This window comes from Rissa tridactyla, chromosome 8 (assembly GCF_028500815.1).
Source record: "Rissa tridactyla isolate bRisTri1 chromosome 8, bRisTri1.patW.cur.20221130, whole genome shotgun sequence".
Classification (NCBI taxonomy): domain Eukaryota; kingdom Metazoa; phylum Chordata; class Aves; order Charadriiformes; family Laridae; genus Rissa; species Rissa tridactyla.
The window spans coordinates 51,465,375-51,479,993 of NC_071473.1; the positions used below are offsets into that span (position 1 = coordinate 51,465,375).

At 43.3% G+C, this 14,619-nt stretch overlaps 1 protein-coding gene across 6 annotated transcripts in view; it reads left to right on the plus strand.

The window, feature by feature from the left end:
- The window catches only part of FGGY (FGGY carbohydrate kinase domain containing), a 327,916-nt gene that overhangs the window by 169,628 nt on the left and 143,669 nt on the right, over positions 1-14,619 (plus strand). Inside the window, exon 1 of one of the 6 annotated variants that reach the window (XM_054211724.1) lies at positions 4,357-4,380. The exons of 3 other annotated variants lie outside the window; for them this stretch is intronic. The gene's annotated coding sequence lies outside the window, so the exon portion shown is untranslated. Of the gene's footprint in view, positions 1-4,356; positions 4,381-11,681; positions 11,795-11,848; positions 12,025-14,619 lie in introns of those variants that run through there. 2 more of the 6 variants (XM_054211720.1, XM_054211721.1) reach the window with 2 other exon arrangements.

Consider the following 14,619-nt stretch of genomic DNA (forward strand, 5'->3'; position numbering starts at 1 on the left):
TATAGGAGACAAAAGGGGGATGCAGCCGTCAGGTTAAAAAATCAAGATGCCTTAAAAAAATTAAATGTTCACAATAGTGCTACAGCAAGCTAGATAAATGATATATTACAGCGATGGTTTAAAACTAATTGATGACTAATGGTGTAATGCATTTGTAGCTACACTGATCTATTATATATCTTGGCCAAGCTGAAGGGACACTTCAAGGAGAAAAATTGCTAACTGTTTTAACCTGATGGAACTTGGGGAAAAAATAGTTACTTTAAGAGATAAATGGAAAGGCTGTGACCTCCTAATGTACATCTGGGTCTTGCAATGCAAAATCAAATTATCATTAAACAGAATGGGATCTGTGATGGAACTAAAACAACTACAAACCAGCACAGAAATTTCCATAGAGAAATACAATAGGGCAGTTCGAGCTGGGACCATTAGCTAAAAAGCTGCCTGGCTAAAGAACTGGTGTAACAAGTTGGTATGGAATTGTTTTGCTCTGAAATGAAAGTTCGTTTAATTGGAGACTGCAGGAAAAATGTAAGCATATTTACAGCAATTTACATATGTAAGACATTCTATAAACATTACTTAATTATTGTGTAAATAATTAACAATGTACCCTAAGTTCTGAGTAACGTGTGTGTGTCTGGCTCCGGGAGGGGAGACAGGAAGCCTCGTTTTCCCCTCCTCATTTTTATCATGCCTGAGGCTCATGCCCGCTGGGCTTTACCCTTACAGTTGGAATTCAGAGAAGATGTCAGTCAGGCTCTGCTTATTTTCACGTCTAATTCATGCAAAACCCAGGTTTCCTCCTGAGGCGGTAAACTGGCCCAGATTTGCTTCAAAGTTTGGCCTGGGTTCAGTGAATGACTCACTTTAACTAAGGTACATCCATCTTCCTGGCTGAAGGACAATATGGGAAGCGTTGTCAAAGAGCAGATACCTCCCTAGAACTAGAGCTTACGGATTCAGGACCATAGAAACCAAAAGTAATAGCTTGTTTCATCCCCTGGTTTCCTGTTACCCAATATTAAGGACATTGAGTGGGTGTAATAAGAACATCGTTACTCAACCCAGAGTACCAGTGTGGCTTTTTGCATGCTAAACAAGCTGCATATGGCTGGGATGTATTGCTGGAAGCTGAGCTGGGAGGAGCTGCAGTCAGTGAGTCTCCGTTGTCACAGGCTCTGTGCAAAGTTCTACGGAATAAATAAGGCAAGAGGTTACAAATGAAGATAATAATTACGGACAACTGCTAAAATAGGGATTACCTTGAAAAGGCCAAAATACCTGCCCAAAATACGTGATTAAAAATCCAAAATACCACTGAGATCCTTAGCCTTATGCTCAACCTCTGAATTGGTTCCCTTAAATAGGAGTATGATACGAGAGAGTGGTCTCGCAAAGACAACCCTCACCACAGGCGACGCTGATTTTCTTCTGGTTATAAGAATAAGTTAAGGTAGCAAGAACACGACCAGCCTGTGATATTGTCTGAGAGCGATGTATTCCTCTACGATAAGTTAACCTTCCAGTGGGAAGGGAAATGCTTGCAATACCGAATTGCAAATATTTTGTACTCTGAAGGGTTTGATGTTCCAAAACCCCAAAAGCCTCTATCTATCTGTTTAAACCGCTGTACATTAAGCTTCCTCCTTTGCATTCATTCAGTTTTGGTTGGAAGCCAATACAGGCATCAGCTTGGAAAAATAGTTCTCTAGCTCAAGATGGAGCAGCTGAAGTCTTAATTCTGGAGGTCTTTCTTTTAAAGGGGGACATTACTCCTGGGTCAAAACTTTAACTTACTCAGATCATGGCACTGGTGTCAGTTTTCAACAACATTAGAAACTTGGTGACACAAGTACCACTGAGCTGATTTAGAACACAGATTTTCGCAAAGGATGATAAACAGTCGCATCCACAGCTCTGCCTGGGATTTCTTTCCCTTCACTAACATATTAAAGCAATTCTAACAGCTATTTTTCCTCCCATATCAAGGTGTTTTCTTAAAGCTTGGTGCTGAGTAAATAATTCCTCGATGGGCATTTTTTTAAGGCAGGAAAAGCATACAAAATTGTTTTAGATTAAACTCTTAGCTGCCAGTTAATTTAAAAGCAATAAAGAGAGGGGAAAAAACTGAGTAAACCTGAAGCACAGCACTAGCCCATCAGATTGACTGCAATAGGTGGTCGAAAAGCATGAGTTTGTGTTCTGGAAAACGCGCTTCATTCAGTAAAAGCTTCTTCTCCCTCCTCCCAGTTCTTCAGAGGTTACCTTAAGATTTTTTGGGGGAAATTTGAATTATAGCAGTAGAACATACAGATCAATGAGTGGACAGAGTGAAAGCATCATTCCCTTTGAAGGCAGCAAGAGAGAGTACGTATAGAGGTGGCACAACCCCCTGGCCTCCCTCCCAAAACCTGCCACCAGCTTAGGGGGGTCTGTACCGGCGCCTGCGCTCTCAGCAGCCACACGTAGCTCTCAGGGTAGCGTGCCCATCATGGTGGAGTTGTGCCCTCCGTGGCCAGGGGTCCATTGAGGGAAATGTTTGCAACCCATGGGATAATTATGTGCCATCCTAATTTTCCTGTCCTGTGTCTCCCAAGATGACGACTTTTCAGTGTACGTCGTGGTGATGGAGACAAAGTGTCAATTAAAACATCCCATGATATTTCCATGATTACAACACACTGTAGGTAAGGAAACTGTTCTCATGTTTGGATCGACAGTCCTGGCAGTTCTTGGAGAGGGTGGAGTTACATACCCAGTCTCGTATTCCTCCTACTTTTGAAACAATCAGACATAAAATAGCGTAAAATAAGAGTGCAGTTACCATTCATTTCCTTCCTCAAATTTTATCTTGCTTTATAACAACATTTCCTAGCTGTGGCTGACAGAAACGGCAACAACGATATCTGATTTCTGTTTTTTGTTGTGTCTTGCTTTTTATTTCACTTTCAGTTTTTCAGACTGGTCAATGATTCAGAAAGTTGATTAAATCTGTGAAGTTTTATCATTGTTTCGGAAAGACAAGCTGTAAAATCCAAAGGTTAGCAACCAGAATGTGATTTTTAGAGCAGTTTTCTTCTGGTGCTTGTGCTTCACCCTGGAAAGAACTCTGAATCACAGCTGTCTTCTGTGCCAAAAGGTTTTTTAACTTTTGTACACGGATTATTGTACATATTTTAATTTACTGATAGCATTTGCTCCATTTGATTTATAGTAAGGCTTTATGATTGTCAGATTAATGTAAAAATGCAAGTAGTAAATTTAAAATGTACCTTTGATGGTAAACATACTATTATGGTTATCATCTTTTTCCATGTTCTTTCTAATATTATGTCAATAGTCTAAAGGGGGTTTTGATGCGACGCACTGAATATTCTGACTCGTAAGAGAGATCAACACGGGGTACCTCATTTACCAGTTCACTGCTGTCGAAAGCTATTGCATCCTTCTTCCCCCTTGATTAATATTTCTGTGGTTTTGGTCCTCATACAGTTTTGAAACAGTGTTGATTTTCCCGGGAAGCCTTAAGTGAGAACCTAGGCATCTGCTTCTGCTGTTTGGGCGGCTCAAGCAACTGCAGAGGGAAGGAATAATCTCCCCCGACCTCTGACAGCATCACATTTCCCCTGTTTGCAACTCGCCCCCTGTCACGGTGCCCGGTACGGGGAGCACTGGCAGGAAGAGCTGGGGAGACTCCTGTTTTCTGGGCCATGATCTATGAAGCTGCATGATTTTAGGAAAGACCAGGTTAGCTTCAGGAGGAGGGAAGCGTTATAGCTCTTTTTCCCCGATTCTGCACAAAAGTCAGAAGTTTTCAACATCAGTGGGAGCACCAGTGTGTATATTCTGATTTCCATCTGTCACGCAAAGCATAAATACAAAGATCAATCATAGCTGAAACATTTAAAGTTACCTAAAATGCTGGAGAATTAACATCTTACATTTTTCTCCAGAGTCCTGAGTGGCGCAGCCATTCTGTTAATCGTATATTACAAGCTCAGGCGATACATTTAGTTTGGAAAATAGATTTATATAACAAAGATGAAGCGGAATTAACTGGATCCACAAATGTCTTTCTACTCACGGCTGTCTATAATTGTTTCATTACATTTCTTCGGGTTTTATCCTGTTTTGCTGTGACCACCTACTGGCAATGTATCTGTAAGGAAAGAAAAAAAAAAGCCAGGAATTCTAATGTGTAAGCTGTACAAAATAAATCTTGTGACGTTTTCTAATATATGAATATTCTTAAATGTCAGACTAAAACATTCCTCCAACGGTTTCTTTTACAGACTTCCCTTGTTCCAGAGGCTTGGCCTGAGTTAGGAGGAAACCCCATAACTGTCCCTTAAAAGTTGAATTGCATCAGTGTGGGTAAGATGTTGGGCCAAATTCTTTAATGGTGTAATTCCATGAAAATCAGAAATACTGCACCAGGGCTGAATCTGCCCCGTGGTATAAACTTACCTCCCTAGAGGCAAGGCTTTTGGAAACAGTATCATATTTTAATTATAAGCAGACAATTTGTTTTGGGTTGTATACAGAGCATGAAAATCTAACTGCTATAGGAACTAGCCACATATTTGGTAATTTTATTCCTGTTTCTAGCGCTGTTTGCTTTATTTGTGTATGATTTGCAGGTGGCTAAACGATCCAACAAACTTCTTTTTATGTACTTGAATGAGTCCCCATTGAATTTAAGATTTTAAAAGATTACAGTGCTGGCTTTAGAACATCATTTGTACATTTTGCAGTGAGTTTAGGAGAAAGGCTGCATGTTGTTTATAATCTGGGAAGTCCAGATTCCAGTTAACGCTCTTAGCCTTGGAGAACAGACAATTATATTTTTTACGAATGAGCAGATGCTGATGGTACTTCGCCTCCCATGAGTGTGTTCACTAGTTTCTAAATTCAACGGGCAAAATAGGATCTGCCTTTTGTAGAAAGTCTCAGGCACGGCAACAGGCCATGCTGCTTGCGTTGAGTCTTCTTCAATCCTTCTCCATGCGTACTGGATTTTGGCATCCCTGTACGACGTATCACCACTGTAACAAACCGCTTCACGTACGCTAGTCATGTTCCACAGAAAAAGTCTGAAAGGATGTTGCAGAAAAATATTTAACCTCTGTTAGTTATTTTTCATGAGATGTAAGGTATTGTGAAATTTAAGGAGCTCGACGGATTTTCACAGCTTGGCTTGTGAAATTCGTTTTCCAGCTCGACAGATTGTGATTTTGCGATTTTGCACATCTGGATTTTGCCCTCGAGTTATGATGGAAGATATCTCTGGCAACTCTGCCTCCCAGACAGAGCAGGGCAGTTTGTCTGCTCCTGGTCAGTGAGGAGTCCAGCCCTGTCCGTGAGTTGCAACCTGCCTGCCCTCACCTCCGTAGCTTCTGTTCCACCAGGCGAAGGCTGCACAGCTGTGGTTGGCCCTGACATCAGGGATCTCAGGAATTGCTTGAATATAAATGTCAATGATAAAGTTGTATTCCTAATATTTAAGGAGCGTAAAGGGATATGCAGAAGTTGCAGGGGTATCTGTAGTGTGTGTTCACAGGCTGAATCTATTCTGGGGAGCAAACAGAACATTTTCACATAGAATCATAGAATGGTTTGGGTTGGAAGGGACCTTAAACATTGGCAACGTGGATGGGTACAGCAACAATGTGTGCAAAGATGATTGAGCACCCCCCTGCTACACTGCAGCAACGAGCTGCTTTTCTGGCCAAGCATTTTGCAGGGGGGAGAGTGGTCTTCTCCTTAACCTAATCTGTGGAGATCTGGCAGTCTTCCCAGAGGGGAACCAGTTGACGAAAACATGACTTTAAGCCAGAATTTTTTCAGCATTCACACCACAGACGGCGAGTCTATAAAGGTGGCAAGAGTCATGCGCATTTTCCCTTTGTGCATCATTGTGTGGCAACAAAGTCATCCTATTTTCCCACCAGGATCACACGGTATCACAGAACTTCACTTATTCTCATGGCATTGGCAGTGTGGTTTCAAAAGAAAAATCCCCGTGCTGTCTGGAATGCTCAACTGTTGGGTACCAGAGTCAGAAAACATCCTGCCTGCCGTGAACGTTAGGAAAACAGAGCAGCCCTGACTCAAGTGCCAAGTGGTTTTTTGGAAGGCTGACTCCCCTGAGAATAAAGGATATTGGTATCCAGCCAAGAGGGCAGGCAGGAACAGGCCCTGGGCAAGACACTGGAATTTTGGTGGAGCCTGAAACATTGTATGCTTGTTTGTATCGGCTTCTGACTTTTGTATTACAAGGTGAGCTACCCAAAACGTAAAGAAATGGGTCACAAATTGATAAAATCTGAATTATATTTCTAGCTATATTTAGAGTCGTGTAGAACAGGGATTTCCCTTTTTGGCTGCTCTAGTATCTAACAGTAGCTTAATATCTCTATTATAAACAGAAGAAGTCCCCCGAAGGAAATTTCCTTTTTTTCCTATTGTACACTCAAAAATCCCTTCTTGTTGTTGCATAGCATTCAGTTGTTTTTTACTTCCCTATTTCCCTGTTTGAATGAATAGTCCTAGTCTAATGGCTCAGTAAGCATTTCGTCCAGAGTATTCCCCAGCTTCTTTCCTACACCAGTGTTACACTGTTTCTTAAAAACGAAATCAAAAACCACCCTCAGGTGCTTGAATGAAGCACATGTTACATGAGCCTGTATAAATCTTTCCTTCCCTTCAATTGTTATGCTAATCAATACTGGAGTAAGCGGAATTTTTGAATCCTCAAAGATCCATTTCAGCTTCTGTAAGTAAAACAATTTGCTTACCTGCTTGTTTTGTTTTGGTACATGGATTGGGTTTAGATGAGGTTTTCTGCATAGAAATTCTTGAAAGTTGCAAAAGAGAAGGAGATTGTATATGTGGATAGATTTTATATTATTCATTTCCTCTTCACCTGAAATTTAGAAAGATTTGAGAGATAACAGATTGATCCCTTTGTGGCTTTATTTCCAGTGTTGCGAAGCGGCTCAGTAGCCAGCGTGGCTAGTCTCTGAGCTTCCACCTCCTCTGAAAAAACTTAGGTAACGTGAATTTAGCGATGCTACTTACTCTGTCCTTGCCCTCACTGAAGAATACTGGATGATAATATGTCCCGACAATCTTTCTTTTATCTGTGCTGAAGCTTGGCACTGAACCTGCGCCAGAACTTAATTTGTCTCGTGTGGTGGTAGTTTCTGTTATCAAAATGTACCCACACTTTCTGATTTGGGGCCCAAAAGAAAGTCCCAAAGCTGTTTCTGTTCAGCCCTTGGGGTTGAAGTGCAACATGCTGGACTGAAAGATCGTGACCAGCAGAAGTTGGGAGGTGATTGTCCCCCTGTACTCAGCACTGGTGAGGCCTCACCTTGAGTATTGTGTCCTGTTTTGGGCACCCCAATACAAGAGAGATATCGAGGTGCTGGAGCGAGTGCAGAGGAGGGCAACAAAGCTGGTGAAGGGCCTGGAGAATAAATCCTATGAGGAGCGATTGAAGGAGCTGGGACTGTTTAGTTTGAGGAAGAGGAGGCTGAGGGGAGACCTCATCACTCTCTACAACTACTTGAAAGGACACTGTAGAGAGGTTGGTGCTGGTCTCTTCTCACAGGTAATTAGCAATAGAACAAGAGGGAATGGGTTCAAGCTGCAACAGGGTAGGTTTAGGCTGGACATTAGGAAAAAATTCTTCTCAGAAAGAGTGGTCAGACACTGGAGCAGCCTGCCCAGGGAGGTGGTGGAGTCACCATCCCTGAATGTGTTTAAGACTCGTTTAGATGTGGTGTTAAGGGATATGGTGTAAGGGAGAACTTTGTAGAGTGGAGATGATGGTTGGACTCAATGATCCCAAGGGTCTTTTCCAACCTAAATGATTCTATGATTCTATGATCGTGTCTGGTGGATTTGAGAATCTTGAGTCACTGGATGCAGAAATGCCAAGAATTCTTCCACTTACTTATTTTTGCAAAACATCCAGTTGACAGCAAAGCTAGGCCCAGTATTTGCATCTCCAGCACAGCTATTGTGGGCAATTCAGCACGACATTCTGCATATAGTTTTCTACTGGGGCAACTGGGGTTGTGTACATGTGGACTCTTGAAACGATGGTTCGCACGAACATTCAACGGCAGGCTGGGATGCTGGGCCAGAGCTTGCATCCAGGGAGGCCGAGAGACGTTTTTGTGTTGATCTCAATGGAGCGGGACCAGATCTTTATTTCCTTGACAAGGCTGGAAAATGTTCATTCTGTCTCTTTCCCCTTCACACACATATTTTCTTTTCTTTATAGAATAAGTCATTTGTCTTTATCTCACCATTCACCTCTCTCTTTGATTGCAGTTAATGGAATTGTCACCTTTATGTACTCATGTTCCATTTCTCAACCTGTCTGGACTTTGGCCTCCAAAGGTTACCACTGGTAGTGAAGTAATATGATTAAGGGAGTCTTTTTAGACAGATTTATGCAAGATTTCTTCTCCAGCAAGTGTCACATCTAGTCTAGTTCTGCAAAAGAGAATATTTCAAAGATGCCAACTGTCATCTAAAACCACTAAATTGTTCTGCAGTGCTGGTGGAGAGGACTGCAGGCCATCTCAGAGCCATGCTGATTTACACCACCTGAAGCTGTATCCCTACAGCTTGAAACACAGGCTTTTGTTAATAATGAAAAAAAGAATGTTCCCATCTCTCAGAAAGCACATTTAAAATGGAATTTTCATTAGTTACTTTGTAATGAAAAGGCAAAAGGGTGTATTTTAAGTGAATCTGTCCAGAATCTTGGAAAAAGAGGGAGGTTATTTGAAGCAGTAATATCTGAAGCAAAACCACAACAGCCACACTCCAAACAGAAAAAAGTGGTCTTGTGTTCCATTTAACCTACGTATGCTTACAAGATATTTTCAAGTTTATAGAAAGATTTTGAAATTATAGAGGCTTCACTGCACACATGTCTACTCTTCCTGCATTTGGTATGAAGCACAAATTAATCATCATTATTCTGCACTAATATAACACCTCTTAACCCTCAGCTTTCAGAATATTTCAAAGGAGTAATGAATTAAGCCTCATGTGGTCTTGGGAATATGTGATAATCTAAACTTTGATTCTTTAATTTAAAAAGAAAGCGTTTTCAGGACTTTGATTTTGGAGGCTGGAGATCTTGTAATTGTTCTTGAAAATGTCTTCATTTGTAACCCCCTTGGAAAGAAACCATGTGAGTGCTGGAGAACTGTAATGAATTGGAAAAATGTATTAAGGAAAAGTTAATACATTTTAATACATTTGTCTGTACTTACAGACAGATAACTTTTTTTTTTTTAAATGCTATTTATTGGAGCAAAAAGACCTGAATAAATCGAGGTACTGATGTGATACAGGTGTAAAAAAGGCAAAACTGATCCCTGTCTGTCTGTAACTAAGAGTGCATAGGGAATTATTATTGCCATTGGAGAAGTCACTAGCAAGACATCATTTTGAACACTATGTGTTATGTCGGGCTGTGATCACTCATGTTCAGAAAAGATGAATTCTGACTGAAACAAATGAAGAGGAAGCTTATTAGAGAATCCAAAACTTGCTGTTATGAAAGACAGTGTAATGGTTAATGTTTAACTTGGCAAAACAAAAGTTAAGAAGGGATTTAAACAGCATCTACAAATACACTGTGGGAGGAGAACAAGTATTATTTATATTAAAAGAAAGTGTCAGCAATCTATGAATATACAGAGGAGAGAAATAATGAAGTTTGTTTTTAATGAACAGAAGAATAGGACTCTGGAACAAAACAGCGGAGAAGGGAGATAGTTGGGAGGATAAAGAGCAAGAACTATAAACCAGAGCTCAGCACGCGCATGGCAGGCTTTATAAGATCTGATTGTCAGAGGAAGTAGAAGCACACTCAGGTCCATTTCTCTGGCTTCCTTTTACTGCTTTTCAGTTGAACACAACATTTTGGTATATCCACAGTCACAGTGCTTTGGTTTGGGGCAGTGAACTAACACGGAACAGCTTGTTTGTGTCTCTGAACTCTACGCTTTCCCTCCGCGGCGCACTCCCTTGGTCAGAGTGGTAGCCTCACGCTAGGATTTGTTCCCACGGGCCAGCTGCCTGCGTGCCTGGACCGGTCAGACTCGGATTGGGAGGTACATGTCTCAGAAGGGAGAAATCTGCATCCCACAACAGGAGGTGCGGACCTCCTGGGAAGCAGAGCAGAGCACAAGAGCACACACTCCCCCTGTGCAATGAGCTGACTTGGAATTACAGTCAGGAGGGTGGTATTTTTTTTTTTTTTTAAATCTATCAAAGCAAAACATTTAGACTAATGCAAGAAAACTACAAATACTTCAGTTTGGGTCTAATGTCCTTTTCTACCCCACCTAGATGCAAAGTATTCCCAATGGAAAGTCAGTTTTCACCCAGAAGATTTCGGTTTTGTAGAAGTGGTGTTTTCCATCAGAAAATCACTCCAACGGAAAATTACTAACTGGTTCTAATACCAAGTGACTAGCAAAGCTCTCAAAATGATTCAGTGGCAAAGCTGGAATGAGAACCCACAGCTCCTGACCACGAACCCTGTGCTCTAACCACGAGACAACACTCATCTTTCCCTGAGCAAGGTTGTTCCTTGCAGTATTTCTGCCTGGGCCAAAGTGGGAAAACTCTGGAAATGTTGCAAGACAGCTTTTTGCTACAAGATTTCCTGCTGTAGACTATTTGGGGGGATAACGGGAAAAATCCCCAGTGGCTCCCCGGGGCCTCTTGAGAAGCGCTGGGACGTGGTGGGAGCATGAGGGTTTCCATCAGCTCCTTCCCCGTGGGTCGTGGAGGGATGTGGTGGGGTCTGGTCCTGCCTGCGCCGGAGCGTGCAGCCACTGCTGGCCCGACTCCATTTTCAAGGGATGCTTTAAAATGGCAAGCGGATCCTACTGCCCTGCCCTCCATTTTAAACAAACCTTAAATAAACTCAGGGTTTATTCCTCCCATCAGGAATTTTCCAACTTTTCAGGTAAAATGCTCAAATGGAGTAACCCCACGGAGAAAAATCTAACTCATGGCTTGCAGTCCTGTTTTATTTATTTAAGAAGCGATTATGTATTTATGGGTCAAGGTGGGGGATGTTTCAGAGTTGTCCTCACTCCAGACGTACCCTTCTGCTTGTTTCCTTATATTTAGTCTTTCCCTGGCTCTCAGTGTGGCTTCTTGCATTGCTTAAAAGCTAAACATTTCTGCAACCCCCAACATTTCTGCAGTCATGTATGGCCACAGGGCTGAGAAATACGATTTAGCAACAAGCCCTTTAATGAAAAGAGCCAAACCTCCTCCTTGTTTCTGTTGTATTTGCTTTTAAATAAAGGAGAAATACGATTCCCTTTCCGAGGCAAAAAATACTGGTATCAGTTGAATTCCTGACAGGGCACAGTGCACGCTCGGCTTTCCAGGGCAGTGCAGCTTGACAGCTATGCCTAACACACAGCAGATCCCTTTAACGGCGCTCGGGGCGAGCTCCACAACGCGGGCCCCCAAATGCAAACCAGATGCCGGCACCGGCCGGCGCGGCCTTCAAAGGCGAGCGGGGGAGGCCCGGCCGCTCCCGCCTCCCCCTTCTCCGCCCCGGCGGGGGACGGCAGCGCAAGCGCGGCTGGGCCGAGCCGAGCCGGGGGTGGTGGGGGGAACGCGGCGGGCTTCCCGGCAGCGGCCGGCGGTCAGGAAATTGCCTTGTCAGGAAAAGCGCGGTTTTCTGTACCCCGCTCCCTGCGCAGCTAATATAGTGTTTCAGTTTGGACAAGTAAGTGACCGGCGCTCGCCAAGCCCCGGTGGCGACTGAGCCGTGGCCGGGCGGGCTCCCCCCAAGCTCAGCCAGGCCAGGCGGGAGCCGCCCCTGAGGGGGCGCGCGCTCCCTCATCCCCGCCGGCCGTTAGGGCCGTTAACGGCGGCGGGCCCGACGCGCCCGGCCCTGCTGGGCCCTTCTCCGGAGCTCCGCGCTGACACGCAAACTCCTTCCCTGCTCTCCGTGAGGTTGAGAAACGTATCGCGTTTGCGGTGGTGGTGTTTAATTAAAAAAGCCTGTGGTGCCCTTGTGTATCACCGCCCCCTCTCCGTCCGCCCTCCGGCTCTTTCCCCAGGGAGCCCCTCTCGCTGCACTCCCGGGCCTCACGCACCTCGGCCAGGGCGCGCGTTGGCTGTGCGATTAAATTGCTCCGAATCCCTTTCGGAGACTGGTTTTCGCGTAACTGGTGGGGCATTATAGGATTTACATTCTCATCTCCCTGCCTGGCTTCCCGAAGTTTGCTTTTACTGATATTTCTCAACAGCACAGCCTATATATAACGCTTACATTTAATGAGAATGGGTCTGCCCTTTTTCACAGGCCCTTTGTGTTGACAGGCTCCAGGCAGCGCCTGGGGAGGTTTTGCAGGGCTGGGGTAGGCACATCTCCTCCTCCCAAGGCCTCCTCCTGCAGGCAGGGGTGGAGGAGTCACCATTTTCCCTGGTGCCTTTCCCTGAGCTTTAAATGTCAGCGCTCAGGTGACCTGACGTAGGCAGATGGGACGTGTACATCACTTACATACTTGCTTAATCCTCCAGGTCCCTGGGAGATTTCCTTAAATGTATTTTTTGCCCTTAACGCACATTGGTCATTTCCAGGCTGGCATTGCTGGCAGCGGGGTCCTCTTGCTGCTTGCTTCCACTGCAGCCTCCTTCCTCCTCTCGCAGCTCCGCTTTCTCACACCTTTGCAGCACTGTCTCCTTTGCATGGCAGTTGCTCCTGCATTCTCATAAAGCTTGTGGGCTGGCAGGGAGCCCACCCCAGTAACCTGGTGGAGTTTACTTGCGCTTGGCTCCAGACCTCGCCATAATGGCCGTGTTCGTCGCTAGTGATGTGCTCCGCACCCGTGAGGAACTGGTGACCTTGCAGATTCTTTCTCTGCTGAGGTGTCTGGGACTTGTTATCTAGTTTAGTAAATTTAGCATCAGTGCCTCTTCTCTGGAGAACACAAGAAATAAATGTCAAGGAAGGAGAGGAGAGGGCTCTCTCGTCTCTGAGGTTCTTAGAAAGTAATAAACAGACACATTACGTGAAGGTGGTCTCCTCATTTTTCATCCTCATGTATTCCCTCATCCTGGAAGACTATTTGCTTAATTTATTGAAATTAACTTTTTTCTAAATGTACTTAAATATAGTACAAAAAACATATGAAATTTTAAAGTGTCTTTAAATGTTAATGGCCCCCTTTCCTTTAGGAATATGTACTGGCATATGGTAAAAAAAATAGCAGCTTTTTCTTTTTTTTTTTTTTTCCCCTGGGAAGGGTGCCTGGGATATGAGGATGAAAGAGGAAAACAGGGGGAATTGGGTTCTTGTAGGTACAGCTGTTCCCAGCTGTAAGAATCAGGGCAGAAAGAAATTTATAGCGTCAGGAGAGACTAAATAAACTAGTACTATGCTGGGAGGTTTTTATGTGTATTCTTAGCCACTTTTGTTACTCTGTCCTGTGTTTCTAACAGTCCTACACCAAGTTATTATTTGAAATGGTTTGTTCTTTTGAAAAAGTTGTCCTCTTCCCAAATAAGGGTTGTTATCCATTTTGTTTCTTGTACTTCCTCAATAAGTCTGCCTTCTCTCTTTCCATAAGCCATTCTTCCTTTAACCATTCTTTTGATTATGTTGGAGGTTGATCTGTTTCCTGAGAACTGGTAGGTTTACAGAAGAGGATCAGAATAGCTCTCCTGTGCGTTCCTGTTTTGTATCTCCGGCTTTTCTAATGAGTCACTTTTTGAAATTTTTCCTGGTACCTTCCACTGGAATATCAAAGAGCCTGGAGTGCTAAATCAACAGTAGTGGCATGGCCTTGGTAGAAAGGTGTTTCTGAGCTTCATTTTCAAAGGGAAAACTCTGATCAGCATTGTCTTTTTGGCTCTTGTTAATACCTTCTGGTTGGTGTCTTGAGCTGCCTTCAGTTTCCCCTCTGCATTTCCGCATGTGAAAGGGAAAGTACTCAGACCGTTCATAAAATAAAGTCTGAAAAATTTGTGACCTTCAGCTGTTTGAGGCAAGCAAGCGTACGATCTTGACGTCTGAGATGTTTTGAGAAAGTCACTGAAGGGAACTTACAGACAAGTGTTGGCCTGATACCCTTTCAGGCTTGTCTTTGTGGGAGTTTGAAATTATGAGACTGTTAGGATCATTAAGAAGGCAGATTTTGCATTGATAAAAACAAAACAAACAAACAAAAAAACCCAGCTGTGTATGTAGGAAGAAGGAAGAGAACTCACTGGGTTCAGATGAACAGATGTGATTCTTCTTTCACTGTAAAAAAGAAAGGGATGTAGACATGTACGGTCTATCTAGAGATCTGATTTTTGTGCAGAATTTGTGTTTCTTTTAACCTAAGCTAATGTGCAACCTCACTTCCTCTTAAGTAGTTATGACAGGAACTTCAGGGCTAGTGTTTTTGGATTTTCAGCCCAAATAAATGTTTAATTTTAAAATGACAGATTACTTAGGGCTGTCATTCTTCTTGTGCTCTTACTATGCAAGAGTGAACAAATACTGTATTGTAAACTGTGGATTTGGCGTATAGACACATGTTTGCTTCTGGGCTGAGCATC